This window comes from Hevea brasiliensis, chromosome 6 (assembly GCF_030052815.1).
Source record: "Hevea brasiliensis isolate MT/VB/25A 57/8 chromosome 6, ASM3005281v1, whole genome shotgun sequence".
NCBI lineage: Eukaryota > Viridiplantae > Streptophyta > Magnoliopsida > Malpighiales > Euphorbiaceae > Hevea > Hevea brasiliensis.
Genome location: NC_079498.1, coordinates 78105155 through 78128352, shown reverse-complemented (window position 1 = coordinate 78128352; position 23198 = coordinate 78105155). Strand labels below are relative to the sequence as shown.

Here is a 23198-nt window from a genome sequence, read left to right as displayed (position 1 = left end):
GATGAGGACAAAGGTATTACCGCCGATAGATATTAGTGAGTACCATAATAAGAATAAGATATGAATTCGAGAAGGATAAGATATAGGAAAAATTGATATATTGGGATGTATCATAGTAACTATGCAATGTTCTTGATGTTGATACTGTAAGCTGCAGATTACAGTACTGACTTGAGATTATTGTGTAGAGCTACGTACTACTCGATAGTACACCAAGATCAAAATAGTTGAAAACAGCTTCTGTTTTAATATAGTGATGACAAGATAGAGTTTTCTTATTGAAAATGTGTTTGAAAATCCTAATCCGGGATTTAAAACTCCAAAGTTAGAATATTGAAAGGGTATAGTTATAAGATAGCTAGAGTCATTGACTTGGTTATCTAACCCAAACTACAACACGTCAGGAATTGCTATAAGACTAGAGATTTCGGTATAGTCATAAATTAAGAAAACATTGATAGGTCGAGGTCATCCGGTCTCGAATATGGGGATAATACCCATTTAAGTTATAACATGAGAGAGACACTAGTTGAGGATTGCCACCAGGGCAAACAACCTACTTAAGATGAGTAACGATGTTCCAAACTATTCTATCAAGTAAGAAATAAGTTAAACAAAAGCAAACAAGATGGTGTAAAATGGCACATAGGCCTAGATTCGAAATAAAGTTAGCAAGATAACAGTTATAAATCTATGGCCAATGATTAGATAAGTAATTCTAATACGACCACAATGGTCATTCAATAAGGAAACATAAATCGAAATATTAAATAGAACAATAGTAAGAGAAGATTAGTGTTATATAAACAAATTATACATTGTTTTAGATTATCAGAAGTCTTACATAGACTCAAAGAAAAGAAGATTATAAGATTATGTAGAAAGAAGAAAAGCTAAGTTCTCACTTCATAGGATTATATGAGGTCCTAGAAAGAGTGGATCTATTAGCACACAGATTTGCTTACCTCTAGAATTGAAATGAATTCAAATTTAACTTATGACAGAAGCTAATAAGGAACTTGGCACACGAAGTGAGCAATTGATATGTAAATATTATTGGCTAAAGTGCTACGGACCATCATTTAGACTATGAGGCTACATGGAAATGTGAGAGAGAGACATGAGAAAACAACACATACGGATGTTTAAGGACTAACAGTGGGCAAAATTTTGAGGTCGAAATTTCTTTTAAGGGGGGGAGAATTGTAACACCCCTATATGCATAGTCCTGTGCAAATCACTGTTCTGATGACTAGTGTTAGTCCGAACAATGCAGAGGATTAGAATCATATTTAAGTCACCTAGAAAAGCCTGAATAAAAATTAATGGTGATTACCAGAAGGTTAAATAAAGATGAGAAAAATAGAACATAAAAGGTTAAATGAGCCAGGGGTTACAGCGATGGGTGACCGTACCGAGAAGTGACTGCGAGATCAGTCAAAACCCTAAATTTGTACAGGACATTATGACACCGCAGTCCTAAGAAAAATTGCAAAGCTAGGAAAAATGTGAAAATCACAAAAAAAGGTACAGAATCAGATCAAATAATTAGGTTAGGGTTCCAAAAGAAATGTAGTATTATTGGTAAACTGGATTAGACCGGCAAGGGGCAAATTGGTCAATTCACCCCTAGAGGTGACTCATGACCTAACTATCCAATAAAATGTGAGAAATTAAAATTGTGAAAAATATAATTAAATTGAGGAAGTGGGGAAAAAGAAAGGAAAAGAAAAGAAAAGAAAACAAAGAATAATGACATCATCATGGATAACATCATGTATGACTCAATAAATAATTATCAATTATTTACTTAATTTGACTAAGTCAATTTGGGATAAATACACATAAAAATAACAAAATAAAGAAACTTATTTTTGGTCTTCTTCCACATGGGATGCCGCCACTCTCTTTCTCTCTAATTCCCTCATAATTCCACCATTTTTAACCCTTAAAAGCTTGATTTCTCCTCCCTTCCTCACCATAAAAATCCTAACCTCCAACATTAAAGTTTGATTTTAGACCTTGGTGGAGTGATTAGTAACTAAAAGAAGAAGAAAAGAAGGAGATTTGGAGAATTAGAAAATCCATAAATCAAGGTATGTATAAATTGGTTTTAAATCTTTAAATACGACTTGAAATTGAGTTGAGATGCATGGAAATTGTGAAGAAAATGAAAATCATCTTGCATGCATGATGAGTAGGAAATTCAGCAGCCATGATGTTAGGAGAGGTTAAAGTGTTTTAGTTCAATTAATTATGTATGTAGGCTCAATTAAGTTGGTGGAAGTAATTTGTAAGCTTTAATTTAAATGTGCTACACAAATTGTGAAATTAGGGTCTACGGCACTTAGAAATTAGAAAAAAAAATTAAGGGTTTTTGAAATTGAACTAAATTGACCTAATTGGAACTCAAAATGGTCAATTGGGACCAATTGGAATGTGTTTGAATGGTGAGCAGTAAAGTCAAATTTGGATTGGTAGGGGTCCAATTCTGGACAGCCTGACCTTGGTCCACTTAGGGGTCCAAAACTGTAATTTTGCCACTCCAATCGGTGTGAGGCCAATTAGAGATGAAAGTAAACACATAATGCCACAATTTTTGTGCAGAAACCCTGCCATGAAAGTGACACTAAGTTAGTGAACAATTAGGTCAAATCCAGAATTGGCACACTGCCACTATACAAAAATGACCAAATGAACAGTGTTTGTTCATTTGGCCATAACTTGCTGTAGGAAGGTCCAAATGACCTGAATTTTATACCGATGGAAAGCTAAGACATAGCACTACAACTTTTATGAGGAATACAAACCCAAATTCTGACCATAACCCATCCGAAAAGTAAGCTTCATTCGGTACACCAAAACTACCAGAACCAGAATTGTGCCCAGAATTCTGGGTTGTAACCAATCCAGCCAGCCTTAGAAAAATAGTTATAACTTGAGCTGCAAAACTCTAAATGGAGTGATTCAAAAAGTGAATTAAAGCTAAGACAATAAGGAACAACTTTGATGGAGGACATTTAGCCAAATTCTTACAGTAACTAGACTAATGGAACAGTAGAAAATAGTGACCCAAAACTGAAATTTTGGAATTTCACCTAGGGAAATTAGAAATTGAATTGGCAATTAATGCCAACAAAATTGACACCCAAAATGTGGTCTATGGGTGCAATTAGAATTAATATACCTATTAAGTATGGAAAAGTAAACATTTTGACTTGAATAGTGATACACTTGAATTGTATAGATGTTTTTAAGCACATTTGTATACTAGTTCATAGCATTTAGGCAAGTATTTTCATGCATAGTAGTTGAATTCATTAGTTTTTGTAATTTCGATTGTCAAGCACTTAATTTCATATTTTCTGCAACATTTCAGGCATTTGGGTAAAGCCCCAGAGCATAGGAGTGCAAAGGAAAGCTTAGAGAAGTCAAAAGATAGAGAATTACTGCTGATACAAAGTACACAGGTCATGTAAACCAAGCCCCAGACCCATGTAACTGTCTGTTGGAAGAAAGCCAAGAGAATCAATGGAGAAACACAAGTACACGGGTCGTGTAAGAAGAGCCGTGTAATCTGCAGGGACCCATGTAAGTCTCTGCTGAGGACAAGCTTGAAGCACCTTATGGGAACAATAGTACACAGCTCGTGTAACTAGGCCCACGTACTTGGCACAAACTCGTGTAACTTTATGTGCCAATGCAAGATTTCGCAATTCTCCTCCAGCAAGTTACACAGCCCTACATTACGGGTCTCGTGTAGTGATACACAGCCCTACATTACGGGTCTCGTGTAGTGACACACAACCCATGTACTATGCTGCAGTCAGTTTTATAACTCGAATTCCCCTCCTGTTTTCGGATAAAAAAACGAGACTCCTAAGGCCCTTTGGACTCAAAATGACCTAATCCTAGAGCAACCAATATAAATAGAAAAGAAATCATCAGAGGAAAGGACAGTTAGGGACTGCTGCTGAAGACTGCTGCTGTCAGGCTCTACATCAGTACCAAAAGAAGTTTTCCAGCTAAAGCTCCACAATATCAAAGCTGCAAACTCTCTGCGGTTCCTTCGTTTCATCTCCCTAGGCAGATCTTTTATGTTTTTATTTCTTCTGCATGATTTGTTTTTATTATTTTTTTTTTATCTTTTAGCATGATGTTTGTTGGACTCACCATGAGTGAGTAGTTTTCTTATTCTGGATTTAGGAGAGTAGCGCTTGTAATTATTATTATGGATGAACACTAAGTTTTATTTATTGGATTTGATATTCGTTTCTTGATTCGATTTCTTGCGATCTTAATGCATGCTATGTGCTGGTACCCACTTAGCCATGATTGTTGATGTTAATTGAAGGACAGAAAGGTGAAGATTAATATTAAAAAATCAATATCTTAAACCTAGGAATTCTGACCTAGACATAGGCTGATACCTTTGTGGAATGTAAGGATCGGGCTCCAACCACTAGAGGAATTGTCCTCTTTGGCCATAAGCCTCACAGTTTTGTCCCATAGGTGGAATGGAGAACTTCCCAGGAGGTTACCCATCCTAGGATTTCTCACAAGCGAGCACGCTTAACCCTGGAGTTCTTTCAACTCTCCAGGCCATTCCACCAAAAGGCGCCTCTAGTGATTAGTTCCCCCATCTTATATATCATTACTTTTTGAGCCCAAGACCATCTCCGTGCTTTGCCGATGTGAGATTTGCCTAAGGGACCTTTCTCCCCCCCTTTCGGGACTAAGCGTCCTCGCTGAGGTTTGCCCCACCATCGCCCAAGAGGACATGCGAGCGGCTCTGATACCAATTGTAACGATCGGGCTCCAACCACTAGAGGAATTGTCCGCTTTGGCCATAAGCCTCACGGTTTTGTCCCATAGGTGGAATGGAGAACTTCCCAAGAGGTCACCCATCCTAGGATTTCTCTCAAGCGAGCACGCTTAACCCTGGAGTTCTTCCAACTCTCCAGGCCATTCCACCAAAAGGCGCCTCTAGTGATTAGTTCCCCCATCTTATATATCATTACTTTTTGAGCCCAAGACCATCTCCGTGCTTTGCCGATGTGGGATTTGCCTAAGGGACCTTTGGTTCCGCTGCCGGGAATAGAACCTGGTATTTGAAATTCCAATTTCCAATTGATATTGTGCTAAGAAAGGAGAGATGGTTGGCATCTCCCCTGACAGGGACGGGAACAGCCTTCGGGCTTACCTGTTACCAACACATGCGGTTAAGGCTGCCCACCTCTCAGGTGGATCTCTAACCCAATTTAAATCTAAAACATGTCACACCTTACCCCTCTGTAAGGCATAACATGATCCCGTAGAATACTTAATGAACTACCGAACTTCACCTACCGATAATTCATTAAGTACACTATAAGGGATTTAAAAACTATTTTCTTGCATTTTGGAAGTGGTGAGCATTTTGGTAGAAATTAAAAACCATTTATTCAAAGTTTAAATACCAGTAAAAATTTTTGTCCATTTTAATTTTGCCACAAATTTTATAAAAATTTTAACAGAGTTCTGTTTGTATTTGGAGAAAATAGTTCTTCAAATACCAGAAAAAAAGCACTTCCAATAATTTTTTCAACTCCCAACCTCCAATAAATCTCAAATCAACTCAATTCAATTCACTTTAAAATAATTCCACAATCCAATCAAAATTTATCATCTCAAAATATTTAATAACTTCATTTACAAGGCATAAGGTATGAAATTCACAAGTACAAATATTAATTTACAGAAGAAAATCCAAAAATAATATTATTACAATTTATTTTACAACTGCTCAACTTTACATTGATACATAAAGCGTTATAATATTTACATCAAAATTAACTACAAGGGTATAAAATAATACTCGTACAAAAGATCAGTGTGGTCCTCAATTCAATAGCAGCTCACTCTGCCGCTTTTTCCTTGCTCTTATCTGCTATAGCAAAATAAGCTATCGTTGAGTATAAAAATACTCAGTGTTGCATAATAAAAATTTAAAATACGATACATAAATCATTCATTGCCAAAACACAATTTAAATATTTCTCAATCACATTTCACAATTATCAAAACTCAGAATAACACAATTTAGTCAAATAATTTAACAAACACAGTGTTACCACAATTTAGTTAAATACACAACTTAAGCCACGACACAAAATTTCTGATCAATGCCGTGTTGTACACCATGACAAAGCAATCTACAACACCATTATTCAAAATCAATGAGGGAGGTGGCTAGCTAGCTAATGAGTACTCATCTAATCTCAACCTCAATTGGCAAGCCAGAGAGGGAGGAAAATAAATAATCTCAACCCCATAAATGGAGGAGAAATAATGTGATACTGTCATGCTAAGTGTGAACACAAAATCAATTCAAAATAATTAATTCAAATAATTTATGAGAAATCTGATCAATTTCCAAAGTCATATTTGCGATCATAAAATGGAAACACAATACATAATTAATCACAAAAGTAAAATTTTCGAGAATAAAATATTTAAACAATAATTATTGTGCACAGATCTGACGTGAGTCGCCTCTATGCCTTGACCCAATCTCTCAGAGCTTGCAAGTCTTTTTCAGCTGAAACACACAGTTTTACAGTGTTTCAGTACCATAACTTAACATAAATCCAAAAATAAATTTAACTTCACTTTTACCTAGCTCTAATGTGCTAAATTCGATGTTCTCGAAGGCAAGGTTAGTAGCGAAAGGGTTTCGCCAAAGGCAAGGAGTCGACTATGAGGAGACTTTCTCGCCTGTTGCCATGCTTAAATCAATTAGGATTTTATTAGCAATAGCTGCATACTATGATTATGAGATTTGGCAGATGGATGTCAAAATAGCTTTTCTCAATGGATACATTGAAGAAAACATTTTCATGGAATAACCTAGGGGTTTTGAATCCCAATATGGTTCTAAGGTATACAAGCTAAAGCGATTCATTTATGGGTTGAAGCAAGCTTCGAGGAGTTGGAACATCCGTTTTGATGAAGCCATTAAATCCTTTGGTTTTATCAAAAATGAGGATGAGCCATGTGTATATAAGAAGGTTAGTGACAGTGCTATCACTTTCCTTGTCTTATATGTGGATGACATACTGTTGATGGGTAATGACACAGGTATGTTGACAACTATAAAGGTATGGTTGTCAAATACATTCTCCATGAAAGACTTAGGGGAGGCAACCTATATTCTTGGGATTCGCATATATAGAGATAGAGCGAAAAGAATAATTGGTTTATCCCAAAGTCTATACTTGGAAAAGGTGTTAAAGAGGTTTAACATGCTTGATTCCAAGAGAGGATTGTTACCAGTGAGACATGGTATCCACCTTTCTAAAGAGATGTCTCCAAAGACACCTGAAGAAAGAGATAAGATGGCTAGGATTCCATATGCTTCGGCTATTGGAAGTTTAATGTATGCAATGTTGTGTACTAGGCCGGATATCGCATATGCTGTTAGTTTGACTAGCAGGTATCAATCCAATCCAGGTTTGGAACATCGATAGTCGCCAAGAATATCCTTAAGTACTTGAGAAGAACAAAGGATTTATTCTTGATTTATGGAGGTGGAGACTTGCAATTGGATGGTTATACTGATTCTGATTTCTAATCAGATATCGATGATAGAAAGTCTACCTCTGGATATGTGTTCATTTGTAATGGAGGTGCAGTCAGTTGGAAGAGTTTCAAATAGAGCACGACTGCAGATTCCACTACAGAGGCTGAGTATGTTGCTGCATCAGATGCTGCAAAGAAAGCTGTTTGGATAAAAAAGTTCGTGACAGAACTTACAGTAGTTCCTTCCATTGAGTTAGTAGTTCCACTACACTGTTACAATAATGGAGTAGTCATACAGGCTAAGGAACCAAGGTCTCACCAGAAATCCAAACACATAGAAAGGCGCTACCACATTATCAGAGAAATAGTTGGGCGAGGCGATGTAGCCATGCAGAAAATAGCTGATCCATTCACTAAGCCAATGTCACAGACTCAGTTAGACCGACATCTTGAGAAGATAGGTCTAAGATATTGTAATGAATGGCTCTAGAGCTAATGGGAGATTGTTAGTAGTATGCCTTAGAGCATATCATTTAGTATGTATCTTGTACATATTTTTATTAATAAAAGGCATTTCCACTTTTCCGTTTACATAATATATTTATGTGTAATAGAAAAGGTCCATTGATATTTTGTTAGAAATATTATTCTTAAGTTGTTAAGAATATGAGTGACAATATTTCTAGCACAAAGTATCATAAATAGGTTCACAATCGAGGATACTTCATAATAAGGACATGACTTATCCAGAAAGATTGTATTCATGTTTGTTACCAAGTTATTTATATGAGATATAAATAAGATGGAATGGTGAGTCTCATGCCATATAACAAACGTGATAGGCACTTATAAATGATAAGTAGGCCGAACTAGTGACACTTATGACAAGCACATGGAGTTTACTCTTGTCAATGTTTTGTCATAAATCATATCAGTGCATATAATCTTTAGACCTGAGATAGCACAATTATCTTGTATATAGGTAGTTTGAGTTTGATACTGCTTTCATACTTGTACTGTGTATGGGTATATGGGCATCTGTTAGCTCCTACTAGTTATATATGGAGGTAGGTGTTGATCAAGATGGAATCTGTTCCTCTAAGTAAATAGAGATAAAATTCTATGTTCATTTTATTGTTCTTGATGTTTCAAGTTCCTGGCCAGGACAGATAGATTTATTCAAAAAAGAGTTTCTGATGAGAAAATCTTTTTAATCAAGAACTGGAATTAAAAGAGAATATAATATTCATAGCAAATGGAGTTTGACATAAACCATAACTCCAGCTTGAGTTGGGATTTTGTAACAGAGAGATTCTAGTGCATGGTAACATATGATTATAGGTTCATTTAAGGTAAACCTTATTACTAATTGGGTGGCCATGGCATGCTATGCTAGGTGTTAACCATGGTCTATGAGGTTCATAAAATGATTTAGAGAAATCATTTATGGTAAGAAAGAGTTCTGATGGTATTAAAAGTTGATATCATGTCTCATTGCCAATTATTGATCAGCCTAGTAAGTCACACACATACACAAGTTATCACCTATTTAAATATGATTTAATTAATTAATTAAAGAGTTTAATTGATTAATTAAATAGGTTCGGTTTGCAATTAAATTGTAAAGTCCCTAGCACGACTTGAAACCAAATCTAGATTATTGGATGTATAGTATAAGTTAAATTTATATTTAAAGTGTTTAAATATGAATTTAATTAATGAGAAATTAATTAATAGAGATTAATTAATTAATTTATATTTGATATAAATTAGAAGAAGAAAAAAATAATTATTTTGGGTTAAGAACTCAAAATTAAGACACAGGGGCATTTTGGTCATTTCACAGTGTGGCACGTGGCACCATGAGATGGTGACAAATGGGATTACACATAAGCTTGCCAAATGTTTTTTAATCATGTAAGATGATTAAGATCAAGATTAAATATAGGTTTGACACTTGGCACAATGTGATTGGGTCACTTAAACCTAGAGCTAATCAAAGGGTGACATGTGGCAAGGGTTTAATGTGTTAACCTAGCTATATAAGTGTTGTTATGAAAAAGAAAAACAACCAGCAGCCACTCCTCTCTTTTTTCACGCCATTTTGAGGCTCTCCATCTATTCTTCTTCATCTCTCATCAATTCAAAGAGATTAGCCATCAATCTCTTGAATTAAGAACACTAGAAATTGTTTCTAGTGTCCTGTTTACATCTCTAATCTCTTAAAAGGCGGAACTTGAATTTCTAATTAATAGAAAAAGCTTTAAAAGCTATTCAAGGGCTGCTATAGGTGTTCTTGGTGTGGACAAGCTAGAGGGACAACATTTGGCATCCTGAAGACAAATCTCAAAGGCGCAGACACGCTGCAGTGCATCAAGAGGTTAGTGTAATCGTTCTTGATTTAATCTAGGGTTCTAAAATTAATCTGATTAATTTTAAAATCTTAAATGGCAAATAAAGATCCAAAAAAATATTAAAAGAGTTTTAATATGTTGTTTATCATTGAAATCAAATAGATAAAAATAAGTCTTGCATGATGCATGTGACCCTAGGTGAAAATTTTTGAATTCAATGGTATAAACTTGTCTTTTTATGCTTCCATTCCTTCACACACCTTGGGTAATATTTTGGGAGCAAGAAAGGGAAGTTTTGGTGGAGTTTTGAAGAAGTCCAAAAGAGGTAAGAGGGTGTTTTCAATTCTTGTTTCATTAAAAGTGTAACTAAGGTTGTGGGTAGTTGAATTATGGAAGAAATTTAAGGTTTGATGAATTATTGGTGATGGAGCATTTTGGCAGCCATGAAACCTCACCATGAACAGCTTGTCCTTACATGTAAATGGTTGTTTGGATATTGATTTAAATGTTTAATTGTATTGAAGTTGAATTCCATGTGTAAAGTTTGATTTGTAAGCTTGAAAAGTGAAAATGGAAGTTGATGGGTATGTGTAAACTTATGGCAGCCTCATGAAGAAGATTGAAGTGTTTAAGTTCATGAAATATTTTTCAATTATGTTGCTTATGGTGGCAGCATGTATATGTGAATAATTGTTTGGATTTGGACATGTAAATGGGTTGTGTTCATGTGGTTAAATTATTATAATTGGACTTTGAAAATTCTGAGTTATAATGTGTATGTTGAGAGTGGTTACAAGCTACTCAAAATGACCAAAATGTGATGTAAAGTGTGTTAATGTTATGGTACCAAATCAGAATTGGCATGAAAGGTAAACTTGGTAAGTATTGAATGTGTAATTGGTAAGTGTTGAATAATGTGTAACAGGGCAGTGTACACTTTAGCTTAGAAACTTAAGTGTGTAACTCCAATTGGTGTGAGACTAATTGGAGGTGAAACTAGGCACAAAATGTGCCAACTTTCATGAAGGAAGCTTACCTAAATTCTGCCTAGAAGGTAACTTGAAAAATGACCAAATCCGGATTAGTGACTTGAAAACCTGAAAATTGACCATTTGGGCAGTAGTTAGTGTTTTACCATAACTTACCAAAAACAGGTCCAATTGACCTGAAATTTTTTTCATGAATAGGTTAGACATAGATCTACAATTCTTATGAAGACACCAAAGCTCAGAAATGGCCAGAACCAAGCCAAATAGCTTGCAGAAGTTCACGTACCAAAACTGGCCGAACCAAAAGTGACCTAAAAATGACCTAAGCTTACCATTTTAGTGCATTCTGTCCAGCATTGGCAAATTGACCATATCTTGGTCGACACAACTCAGAATGACCTAAAATTTTACCCCGCGTGCAATAAGACATAGACCTACAAGTTTGTAGTTTGCACAGAAACCCAAAAATCAAGGGAACTAAGTCATCAGGCTAGGTCAAAATAGTGTACCAAAATCCGGTAAATTGCAATAAAATGTAATACACTTGAAAATGAATTTGGTAACATATACCAACACTAAAGGGCTATAAAATGTGACATATTGGTAACATTGGAATTGACTCACTTAGAGTGCATCAAGGGTCAACATTATAAGTTGACTAATGAAATGAATTGAAAGGAATAGTATCAAGAAAATTTAAATATTGTATTTTATGGTTGGAAACAAATTCATTAAGTACTGAAACACTTTAAATTGTGTGTTTCAGTTGATAAGGATATTGAGAAGCAAAAAGAACATTGAGTCAAGGCCTAGGAGCGACTCAAATCAGGTTTGTGCACAACTAGTTTTTAACTGATTTTGTTCTGAATATTTTATATGATTAAATGACATATTTTTCTTATGTATTATATTTAACAAGCATTGGATTTAATTCAATGATTATTGAAATTGTTATAGCATGTATGAATTTAGCTTTGTGAAATGGTATTTCCAAAAGTATTAAACATTGTTGTGAATTGAATAAATTATGTTTTAGAAAATTGTGATAGAACATGTTTTGAATTGTGATGGGCAATTTGCATGGAAAAATGCAAATTTATAATTTTAATTGTGATGAGCATAAAAATTATTGGATATTGGAATTGACTTTGAATCGAATTGTATTGTGATTTATGCTCACTAAAAGGATTATGATATTATTTTGTATCTCACTATAGATGCTTGACTAGGTTATTACCCGTCTCTCTCATTTGTTGAGAAGACAATAGAGTTAGTTGTGTTTTGATTACCATGGTATGTGCACAGGCTTAGATTCTCCTCTTATTAGATGTTAGATCTAAGTTTTTATGTTATGGCCCTTTCAGAAGATTCATTATTGTCATGTGTACTGTGCACGATGATTCGACCTCCCCGATCATAGGGAGTTAGAATCTGATTCGACCTCCCCGACCATAGGGAGTTAGAATCACTCCGAAGATGGCCCTTGTTATGATTTGAGAAATTGAATTTTGTGATCAAAGTCATTTTATACAAATGATTTATATTTTTTGCAATGAATATTTTGACTTTTGAAATTTGATGAGTATTTAGATTTCCAAATTATTTGCTGTAAATTTTGTCAATGTATATTATACTATGTTTTAAATTATAGTTATGCACCACTAAGTTTACCACTCAGCAATAGCTTTGTATGCTGTCATAGGTGAACAGAGCATAGAGCAGTTGAGTAAGCTTCTTTGAAGACACAATCAGATCAGCTCTAGGTTTATCTTAGGTATACCCATGTACACAAGTTTTGATGTATGCATGTAATAATATGTACGTAAATTATTTGAGTAGTTGTATAAAAACTCTATTGGCATGCCAACCTATCCAAACCAATCACATTAGGCCTACTAGGGCATATTACAAAGTCATTTCTTGAATATTTATACTTTATGTGTAAGGTTACTATTCATTTCATTAGTTAACTAAAATATTGACTTTTGCATTGATAATAGGTATATTGGTTTTAATATCCCCAACGTAACACATTTTGCATTTTAAAGTTGGTGGCATTGGTTGCCAATTCCATTTCAAAGCTTAGTGTTAGTTATTCACAAATTTCAGATTTCAAGTGTCGACACCATATTTTGGCCGATCCCCAGAATCAATAAATTTCGAAACCGATCTCCAGCACTAGGTCTCCCTTTGCCAGCCAATTACATTTTCGATCTCTCTTTGCCGGACAACCACATTTCGGACCTCTCCTCAAAAGGAATCGAATCAATACTAAGTCCCCATGTCATTTAAAGCCTCACCGACCTCTCAAACCAATTGTCAAATCTCCTGACTAGTCAATTACATTCCCGATCTCTCTTGACAAACAAAATTGAACCAACACTAGATCTTTATGTCACCAGTTTTATTGCCGATCTCCCTTTTAAAAGTTTAGGAATTATCAAGTTAAGGTTCCAATCCGGTTTTATGATGATCCCGATCTTAAGTGTTCAAGCCAAATTTCCAATTTTAATCAAGTCCCATTTAGCGTTGGTTCCCTGCCGATCTCATGCTTATTATGTCTTCCGACCTCTTACACTTAGATTAATAATCACTTTTAGTTGTTTTAATATGCTCAGACAATCAAGTGCTTAAGTAATTTAGAGATTTTCCGATCACATCCATTCACTGAACAAAAAGGGAATTTCATTTCATATTAAAATTTATACAAGTCATTCGGCTGGAGGATCACCCCTAGCCTGATCTACATTTTGCTCACTTCCTCTCTCACCCTCAGCCTCCTCCTCGCTTTCCTCTTCGTCTTGGGGAGCCAGGTCGACCATCCAGGAGAAGTCCTCCTCGGGATAACGCTTTTTGAGCTCGGCCAAGAGATCCCTATGAGCATTTACATAAGCGCCGGCCTCCCTTGTTACCGCCTCTTCCTCTTTCACTTTAAGCTCCTCAGTGAGGTGAGCAACTTCACCAGCCCGGAGCGCCTGAACTTTCTCGAAAACATGATCTCGCTCGGCCAGAACATGAGCTTGCTCGGCCAGCTTGTCCTCGTAGAACTTCATCCGCCCCTCAATTTCAGATATGTAGTTCTCAGCGGATGAGAGTTGGGATCGGAGGGAAGCCACTTCATGCCCCATCTTCTTGACCTCCTTGCCCAGGCGGTGAGCCTTCTCCTGGATGATGTGCTGATTCACCAAACACTCCACATTTAGGCTCATGGATCGAGTCAGGATGTCATCAAGATTGTCCGGAGATAGCCTATCCCTATCCTCCCGGAGGCAGATGGAGGACCCCAAGACCTTAGCAAAACCCGGGTTCTCTTGAACCGTGCCATTCTTCTCCAGCAAATGGATCAAGATTTGGGCACCACGGGAAAGGGTCCTTACAGGAGGCTGGGAAGGACCCCCTTCCACACTCGAAGCGACTGGAGGAGGTGGAGGCGGCTCTTCTTAGCGAGGAGGAGATCGGACCACTTCTATGACCGGTGGTCCCGAGGGTTGAGATGAGCCTCCTTGTATTTCCCCAGGTTCATGACCGGGCATTTGAAGCAGCTCGGAACGCTTCATCTCCCGCACCTTCTGGGAGACCTCCCTCTTCCGCTTTCGGCTCTCGTTCGAAGCTTCACCACTTGCCATACCTGCACAAAGAAGAGGTCAGTGAGATCGCTAAGGTCCAAAGATATGAGATATAGGAAAATACCGATGCCGAGGTTAGAGAGTTGAAGCCCTCGATTTTTGCCAGTGATCAACTCCATTGTCCAGTGATGCAGTTCGATAGTCACTGCATCTAAACAAGAGAACTTCTCTCTGCCCTCCTGATCTTTTAGCTCCATCACCATCAGGCCCTCTTCCCTATTTAGGGTGAGACGCTTCGGAAGTATGGGGCCTTGGTGCAGCCAGCTGCGAGGGAAACCTTCAAAGCCATTCGGAATTTTTCTCCTAAGGATAAAGAAGCGGTTCTTCCAATTCTTCAGGGAGGAAGGCAGATTGGTGAAAAGGCCGCAATGCCACTTCGCTTGGAAGAACCAATACTCGTCGTCCTTTCGACGAGTTAATCTATTTAGTTCGGCGAATACCTTAGCTGTAGGACAGAATCCCTTAGCTCGGCAGAGGCCTCTAAAGGCTACTAGGATCCGCCACGAGTTCGGATGGACTTGGGCTATGCACACTTGGTGAAATTTTAGGACTTCCTTGAAGAAGTCATCAAGAGGGAACCGCAACCCAGATTTTAGTTGCTCTTCGTATACTATAATCATGTCGTTCTCTTCGAAGAAGTGATCGGCTCAAAGATCGCCGTGACACCGGATAAGTTCGTATGAATCAGGCTCAATGTTGTACTCCTGGCTGAACGACTGCAGGTCGGTTTCTTGCAAGATTGATGGCAGCTCGTCCATGGGAAGATTCTCTCTCCCTGAAGAAGGTACATGCCTTGATGGTGCTGCTTGCCCCCGAGTTGGAACAGAGACCCTAGGAGGTTCAGGTCGCACGCTTGGTCTGACCACCTCCACTTCATCAGATGACCACGAGATCTGAACGGAAGGGGGGCTTGCCGCTCTCTGACCCTCGGCGCCGCTCATTTTCAAAAGAAATAGAGAATTTAAACTAAAAGAAAGATCAAAACCCTTACCGGAGTCTGATCGGTGTCGGAAGAACTTAAGAAAATGAGAGAACTTTGAAGTTGTTCGCGAGAAGCTGAAAATGACATAAGGGAGCAACTGGCTAACCCTTCCCCTATTTATATCCGTCCGAGCATTTAATGCTCACGATGTCCCAAGCAACGCATCGGTTAACGAGATCTGCCAGTCTTTTCTGACACGTCTCACGAATATTCCGGAGATTCCATAAAGAGAGCGATTGACTATAGTGCGGCAGATTAAGGTGTTTTGAATTATGGATCGGATAAGGTCATTCAAATTAAGATTCGGATCCGGTAAATACTTCGGAGATCGGAAAATAACCAATGAAATAATAATAAAAATGATAGTTGTCAAAATAAAATTTTATATCCGAAAAGCTCGGATTACATCATTTGGGCGATCTCTAAGGATCGGATTACATTAAAGGTCGGGCTACATCATTTGGGCGATCTCTAGAGATCGGCAGTACATCCCATCTAATAAAGACCTATGTCAAAGCCTAGTCTCATGGCTGAGTCAAAAGATGTGTTAGGCCAGCCATCAACATCGGATAGATGTACAGCTTAGATGGGGGGACTATGACTCTCATGAGGATGAGAGAGGTCGTCATCAATGTTATTGCTCGGAACTGAGCTGCTGTCGGGACACCCAATGTGGTGAGAAGCCAAATGAACTTCAAGGCGCAGTCAGCAATGGTAAGGGAAATATTAGCAGTCTTCTCATCTGAAGTCAGTTCGCCGATTATATCAACCAAACGATTCAAGATCGACATGATCGAAATCCTCGATCCAGGTCGGTAAGTTAGTTCGGTTCTCCCACTATCATCAAATGAGGTTATCATAATTCTCCGATCACCGGGGTCGTAAATTTTCAGTCGGGGAATAAGAAGCACAATCGAAAAAAGATCAAAAGCCACTATCATGGCCAGGACTACTGCCAGAGCAGTTTGAATAGGAATTACGAGAAGGAAAAGGAGAAAATCAAATGCGGGGGGCTTCTCGGTTGAAGGTATATATATATAGGAAAATCCGAGCATTTATTGCGGGCGTATAATGAAGCGAATGCCTCGGAAATCGAGGGAATAAATGCTTTGACTGAACCGGACAGGATGAAGGAGGAGACTGGAGTAGGAGAGATTGGAAAAGAGGAGCCCGGCAAAAGAGATCGGAAAAGCATCATGTTGGAAAGACCGGAAAGGAGGGAGATCAAAAAACAAAGAGAATAAGACGCCTACTGCTGTCGTCATAATTAGAGCCGAGGTAGTTAATGTGTTGGAGATGAAATCTCTACCGCACGCCCCAGAATCACCCGCATTACTGACATGTGCCAGAATATGTCATGATAGTGCTGTACATCCTAATCTCCACTGTTGATCCGACTTGTAAGGACAAGCCTGGAGCCCTTGGATTAAAGAAGAAGACGACAAGACAAGCGCCTTTCACTCCTAGCCCTCGGATCGCCCTTGACAAGAAAATTTTGGGCCGTCAGATTAGAAGAGAGAAAGGACAAATATTTCGGAAGAGATCTCAGCCGTCCGTTCTTATTCTCTTTAATTCCCGAGCCTCAGATCGTGTCCTTTAAAATCCTGAACCTCCATCTCCCTCAAAACAAATCCTGACGCTTCATGGGGAGCACCCGGTTCCTATAAATACCTGCATGAAAACTGTTCAAAATGAGGATAAAAGAAAGAGGTAGTTATTATAGCAGAAGAACTTTGAAACTTAATTCAGTTCGTTACTCTGCTAATTTTAAGCTTTCATAAGAAAAACTTTTGAAACCAGTTTTCTGAAGTGTTTTCTTGCAAAGGGATTTTTGAATACTGAAACTCTCCGCTTTCGCCTGCTCATTATCCTGTGACGCTCTCACTTTCAGTTCTTTGTTATCTTTATTTCCACTCCCATTGTCTAAGCTCAACTTCATTCAACTCGGTTATTATTTTGACCTGACTGTATTTTAGCGAAGCATCCTTCATTTCAAGGCGAACCTCAGCCCTCAGGCTAATCAGGCCGCAGTCCTATTACGTTTTATGGTTCTATAGTTAGTTCAGTAGATTCGGCTCCCTACAGGTGAGTGCTTATATCTCTACTTTATCAAGGGCTCGTTTTATTTTACGTATTTCCTTTATCTTTTGTAATTTTCACCAAGTTTATATCGCGTTATAAAATGCGAAGAGGGTCATTCTCGAGTTTACTGCTTTGTTAACCAGTCCATTCTTTTGTTAATCTTTGTTGCTTCTAAATGCAAGAGTTCTAGTCCCGAGTAGCGTATAAGTAGTTGGATAAAATGTTCGTAACTGTATCTTAAGCGTTTCTTTAAAATAAAAGGTCTGAATAACAAGTCAGGAAAATAGTAAGGCCGAATCACTAGAATAACATAAAAGACAATTGGGTAAGATGTCACAAGGCAGAGTAAAACCGAACCTTAGATAAATAAATGGAATAGATCGGGTATCAAAAGGTACTGGTAAGGCGACCACATAGGAAGGTCGGAAAATTCAGTTTGGTATCCCCTGTCTAGTCACAAGATACCAATGAGTTAAAAGAAGCCTTATTCCGATCCTCGGCATCTTTGAATGCCAAAACCCTTAGTCTTAGGCTCTTACGAGGTGTAACTGTAATCAAACTTCGAGAGGTCGGAAAGGTCCTTATCCGACTCCCAATAAATATTTCAAAGAGATCGGAGGAGAGTTCTTATCTGATTCTCACTAAAAATTTTAATAAATATTTTAAAGTGATCGGAGGAGAGTTCTTATCCGATTCTCACCCAAAATTTTCATAAATATTTAAAAGAGATTGGAGGAGAGTTCTTATCCGATTCTCAACCTAAAATTTTAATAAATTTTTAAAAGAGATCGGAGGAGAAGTTCTTATCTGATTCTCACCTGAAAAATTTAATGAATACTTAAAAGAGATCGGAGGAGAGTTCTTATCCGATTCTCAAGACCAAAATTTTCACAAATATTTAAAAGAGATTGGAGGAGAGTTCTTATTCGATTCCCAACCTAAAATTTTAATAAATATTTAAAAGAGATTGGAGGAGAGTTCTTATCTGATTCTCACCTAAAAATTTTAATAAATATTTTAAAAAGATCGGAAGAGAGTTCTTATCCGATTCTAAAGCCTAAAAATTTTAATAAATATTTTAAAGAGATCGGAGGAGAGTTCTTATCCGATTCTCAACCAAAATTTTAATAAATATTTAAAGGAGATTGGAGGAGTGTTCTTATCCGATTCCCAAATTAAATTTTAACAAATACGTAAAATGATTCCCTAAAATAAAACTAACATGCAACAGCAACTCACTAAGGGTCGACTCATTTATTTATATATCTGGGTAACCCGAATTGGTGAAAAATCAAATATTCCCTTTTATCAAGAGGATTAACATCTCTAGTTTATAAAGACCTTGAAGTTAAATCTGCTTACCCTCATTGAGGGACGAGGTGGGGTGCCTAACACCTTCCCCACCCATTTACGGACCCCGAACCTAGAATCTCTGTTTTTGAAGTGGTTTCATTTTAATTTATTTTCTCAAATGGTTTTCTTTAATTTCCATCAAAATTAAAGTGGCGACTCCTCACTCTTTCCCACTTCGGTGAGTGTTCGTCCAGGCGATTGCAAAGCACCTTACAACAGCTTGGCGACTCCACTGGGGATGCGGTTTCGAAATTTCCGCCCAGAGGTCCAGAAGCAAATTTAATTTTATGTTCCCATAAACTAGAATTATATTTAAATAGGTACAATTTACAAAACTCGAAAACCTTAGTTTATTAATGTTTGTTATTTCCGCTAACTGCTTTGTTTATTTTTGTTTTATATCCTACAGCATTCTTCGTCTAAAAAGGAAAAATAAAAATCCCCCTGTATTGGGAAGAGGTAAAGGTGTCCCTTCACACACTAAACACTCACACGATGTCCTCACACACTTCAGCCCTATACCCGGGCTTTCTTACCCTTTTAGGAAAATAGGAGGGGGTCATGTAGCGATACCCGTGGGTTTTACCCCGTTAGTATCCGTGAAGGCTTCTGCTCAAATTGAAACTCATTCTATTTACTGTGATACTCGTGAAATTTTCCCGACAGTATCATGGGGGATAGAATGGGGCTCTACTATTTACAGTAGGGGCAATTTAGGAACCTGTGGCTTTTAGAAAATTAGACCTTGAGCTTAAACTATCACGATAGCTGGAAGTCGTAGCAAGCTACCCTATAAGATAGAACTATCCGATTAGGTAGCACCCAGCCGGTACTCGGACTCTCCTTATTTTAGGACAAAAGGGACATACTTACTCTTACCCTATTCTGTTTACTTTATTTTGTTCTTACTTTTAAGGGTAATCTTGAATCATACTGTCAGAAAAACCTACACATTTTCCTACTTCGATAAATGTGTAGGTATTGCTCTACCAACAGTATAATTCAAAATTACCTAAATTTACCCTGCTAATAAGTTTTTCCTGCAGGCATCACCAAATTAAGGTCTGTAAAAGGATAAGCATCATTTTTAACATGGCATCCTCGAGTCAGTCGGCAGAAGAAGTTCTTAAGTCAGAACAGAATGCTAAACCATGGCCCAAAAATAGTTCAGTGCCCCCACACAGTGATACTAGCTCATTACCACCATTGGACCTGAGCAAGATTGAAGTCAGAATGAATAGTCTCGAGGGTCTGGCCAATGGTTGGAAGTCATTTCCCGATTAGGTCAAAGCACAATTTGAGAAGAAATATGGGAGGATTGCAACCTTGATGCGAGTTAAAGTTCAAATCGCGGCCCTAAAGGCCATGTTGCCAGTGTGGAATCCTAAGTATGGGGTGTTCTCTTTCAACGATATCGATACTGCTCCCACTATGGAAGAATATCAAGCATTGCTAGAAATTCCTTATGCAGCACAGAATCGGATCTACCTACACCTCGAGCATAGGCAGACCTGGAAACGATTAGCACATATGCTGGGAATTCCACCAGAAGAAGCAAAGGCGAGGGAAACTGTCAAATGGAACACGCATGGATGGTATTGGACTTATCTCAAGAAAGGGTTGGATCAATGCATCCAAGATGAATAGTGGGATCAAGCTTCATTGATGCTCGCTTTAGCAATTTACGGCCTGATCTTGTTCCCTGGCCTTCCGGAATCATAACCTGCAGTGTTGTGGAAATGTTCTGGGCAGTGGAGAAACAGAAGGTCAATCCAGTACCGGTAATTCATGCCGAGACTTTCTTAACCCTTACTTACTGCAAACAACAAGGCGAGGGGTCCATTAAGTGTTGTTCTCAATTGTTGCATCTCTGGATCATTAGTCATATGTGTCCTGTGGAGACGAAGGGATTAACTTGGTACCTTGACAAACCTCTCATTGAGAAAATGACCCGATTAGTAATAAGCCTGAAGGATGAGCTGCAGTGGCAAAAACGGATTTTGAGCTTCAACAGCCATGACTACTGCTGGAAGAAATTATGGACGTCGGGTCAATCCATTTTGGTCGGCATGGGGGGTAATCAATCAGTATCCCTAATCGGAGTGACTGGATACACAAGTTACACTCTGGAGTTAGTAATGAGACAATTCGGCTCGACACAGTTCAGAGTCAACATTGAAGAATTCCATCAAGGACATTTCTACCACGAGCACAAAGAAGAGGAAGGATTGAAAATAGCTCGCAAATCTTGGGAAAACATCACTTTGATGGAAAGATCGCCTAAAGGCCCGAGTGCCACGGGCGATTATCTTAAATGGAGGGCTGACAGGGATCAAGAACACTTGACTGCAGATTTAACAAAATTCGAAGACAGTGACCCTCGCCGAAACATCCTATTAGAATAAGCTAATAATCGTTTGGCCGATTCCCTACAAAAGGCAAACACCGAAAACTCGCAACTGCAAGAACAAATAAAGCAGTTGGAGTGTAACACCCTCCCGGTAACCACTCCGTACATTCTACTGTTCCGGTGACCGGTGTCAGTCCGGACAGCTAGAACGTCCGGAAAAATATTTAAACTAAAGTCAGGAACCATAATCAACTCAAATACTAATAAGAAAAATTTAGTAAAAATTTTAGAAATAAAATACAACCGAGTTAAACGAGCTGGTGCCCAAGCGATGGGTAACCGAAGGGAAGTTGCGGTTCTCGCAACGAGGAGCCCTAGACCCGGGAGAAAAATTATAAAATAATTTTTGGGACTCCAGAGAAGGGTTATTGAGGTTCCCATGGTATTAGAATGCCAAGAAAATACTTAGAAAAAATTTTCTATCGGTACAGACAATTTTGACCCGTTAAGCCAAACGGAGGGCATTTTGGTCATTTCGCCTTCCGAGGTGATTTTTGGCCGACTTGTCCAGTTGAGTAAATAATTAAAATGACATAAAATATGAAGAAACATTGCTAGAAATTAAATTGAAACTTGATAGAAAAGAAAAGAAAGAAAAAGGAGCTTAATTGGGAATTATGATGTCATGCTTAGGTAATTAAAAGTGTATTGGCCAATCAAATTTAAGCAAGTCCATAAAAAGGAAATAAAATTGGGTAATGAGGCAGAATTTTAGAAACCCAAAACCAGCTTCCTCTCCTCTTCTTCACGCCACTCACTCACCCTTACCCATTCCACCATTAACAACCTTTCATCCTTCATCTTTATTAGTTTTCTTCCACTAAAAACCCTAACTACCAATACAAAAATTCATTCTATCATCTTGGTGATTATTGTGGGAGCAAAAAGAAAAGGAAACCAAGACTTTGAGGAAGGGAAAAATTTGCCCTAAGTGAGGTTAGTGCTACAATCTCATTTTCCTTCTTTTAAATTCTAGTTAGAACATTTTTGAGCTAAGAAATCTTAAGGAATTGAAGTAAATTACATGTGTTAAGGGTACCTTTAATTTTCAGCAGCCCTATGGAAGATTGAGTTTGATTGTTTAATAAACTTAGAGTGGCTGGAAATAAGGGTTAAGGTATTAAAATGCATGGATATTGAACTAAGTATGTAATTAAGGTTTATGAGTAAATTGATTTGGATATTAGGGTTTGGAAAGGTGAAAGTGTGACTTGGCTTAGGAAATTGTTAGAGGACATTCTAATGGTCAATTAGTGACCATTTTAGGTAATTTGACTAACAAATGGACTGAAAAATGAGGTTGCAAATTGAGTTTGCAAGGCCCTAGATAAGCAGCAGAGGGACTGAAAATTCAGTCCCTCTGCACTGCCATAACTTGGGCAGTGGTAGTCCAATTGAAGTTTGGCCAATTGGACATGAAACTAGGCTTATAATGGCACATTTTTGCTGAAGAAACCATGCCCAAAAGACCAAAGCAAGAGGACCAAAACTCAGCCCCAATCCGGATACCGTGACCGAATTGCAGACTGACCAAATGAACAAGAATCGCTCATTTGGCCATAACTCACTGTCGATTTGGTCAATTGGCCTGAAATTTTTACAGCAACAAGTTAAGACAATAGAAAAACAACTTTCATGAAGGAACCTACCCCAAATTATGGCCAGAACCCATTCAACCAAGTGACTCAAGTTACTGTTTATGCACTGTAGATATGGTAAATTTCTGCAGACTGCATATCCGGACAGCTTAGGTTTTTGAGCCATATCTGGAGCTACAAAACTCCAAATGGAGTGATTCAAAAAAGGAACTTAAACTAGACAAAATAAGGAACAACTTTCATG

At 37.9% G+C, this 23198-nt stretch overlaps 1 non-coding gene across 1 annotated transcript; it reads left to right on the top strand.

Annotated features, from left to right (window-relative positions):
- The first annotated feature begins 5136 nt into the window (after nt 1-5136).
- Nucleotides 5137-5267, top strand: LOC131181282 (U6atac minor spliceosomal RNA). The gene has a single exon (XR_009149908.1). It is a non-coding gene; the product is annotated as a U6atac minor spliceosomal RNA (small nuclear RNA).
- Nucleotides 5268-23198: the final 17931 nt, after the last annotated feature.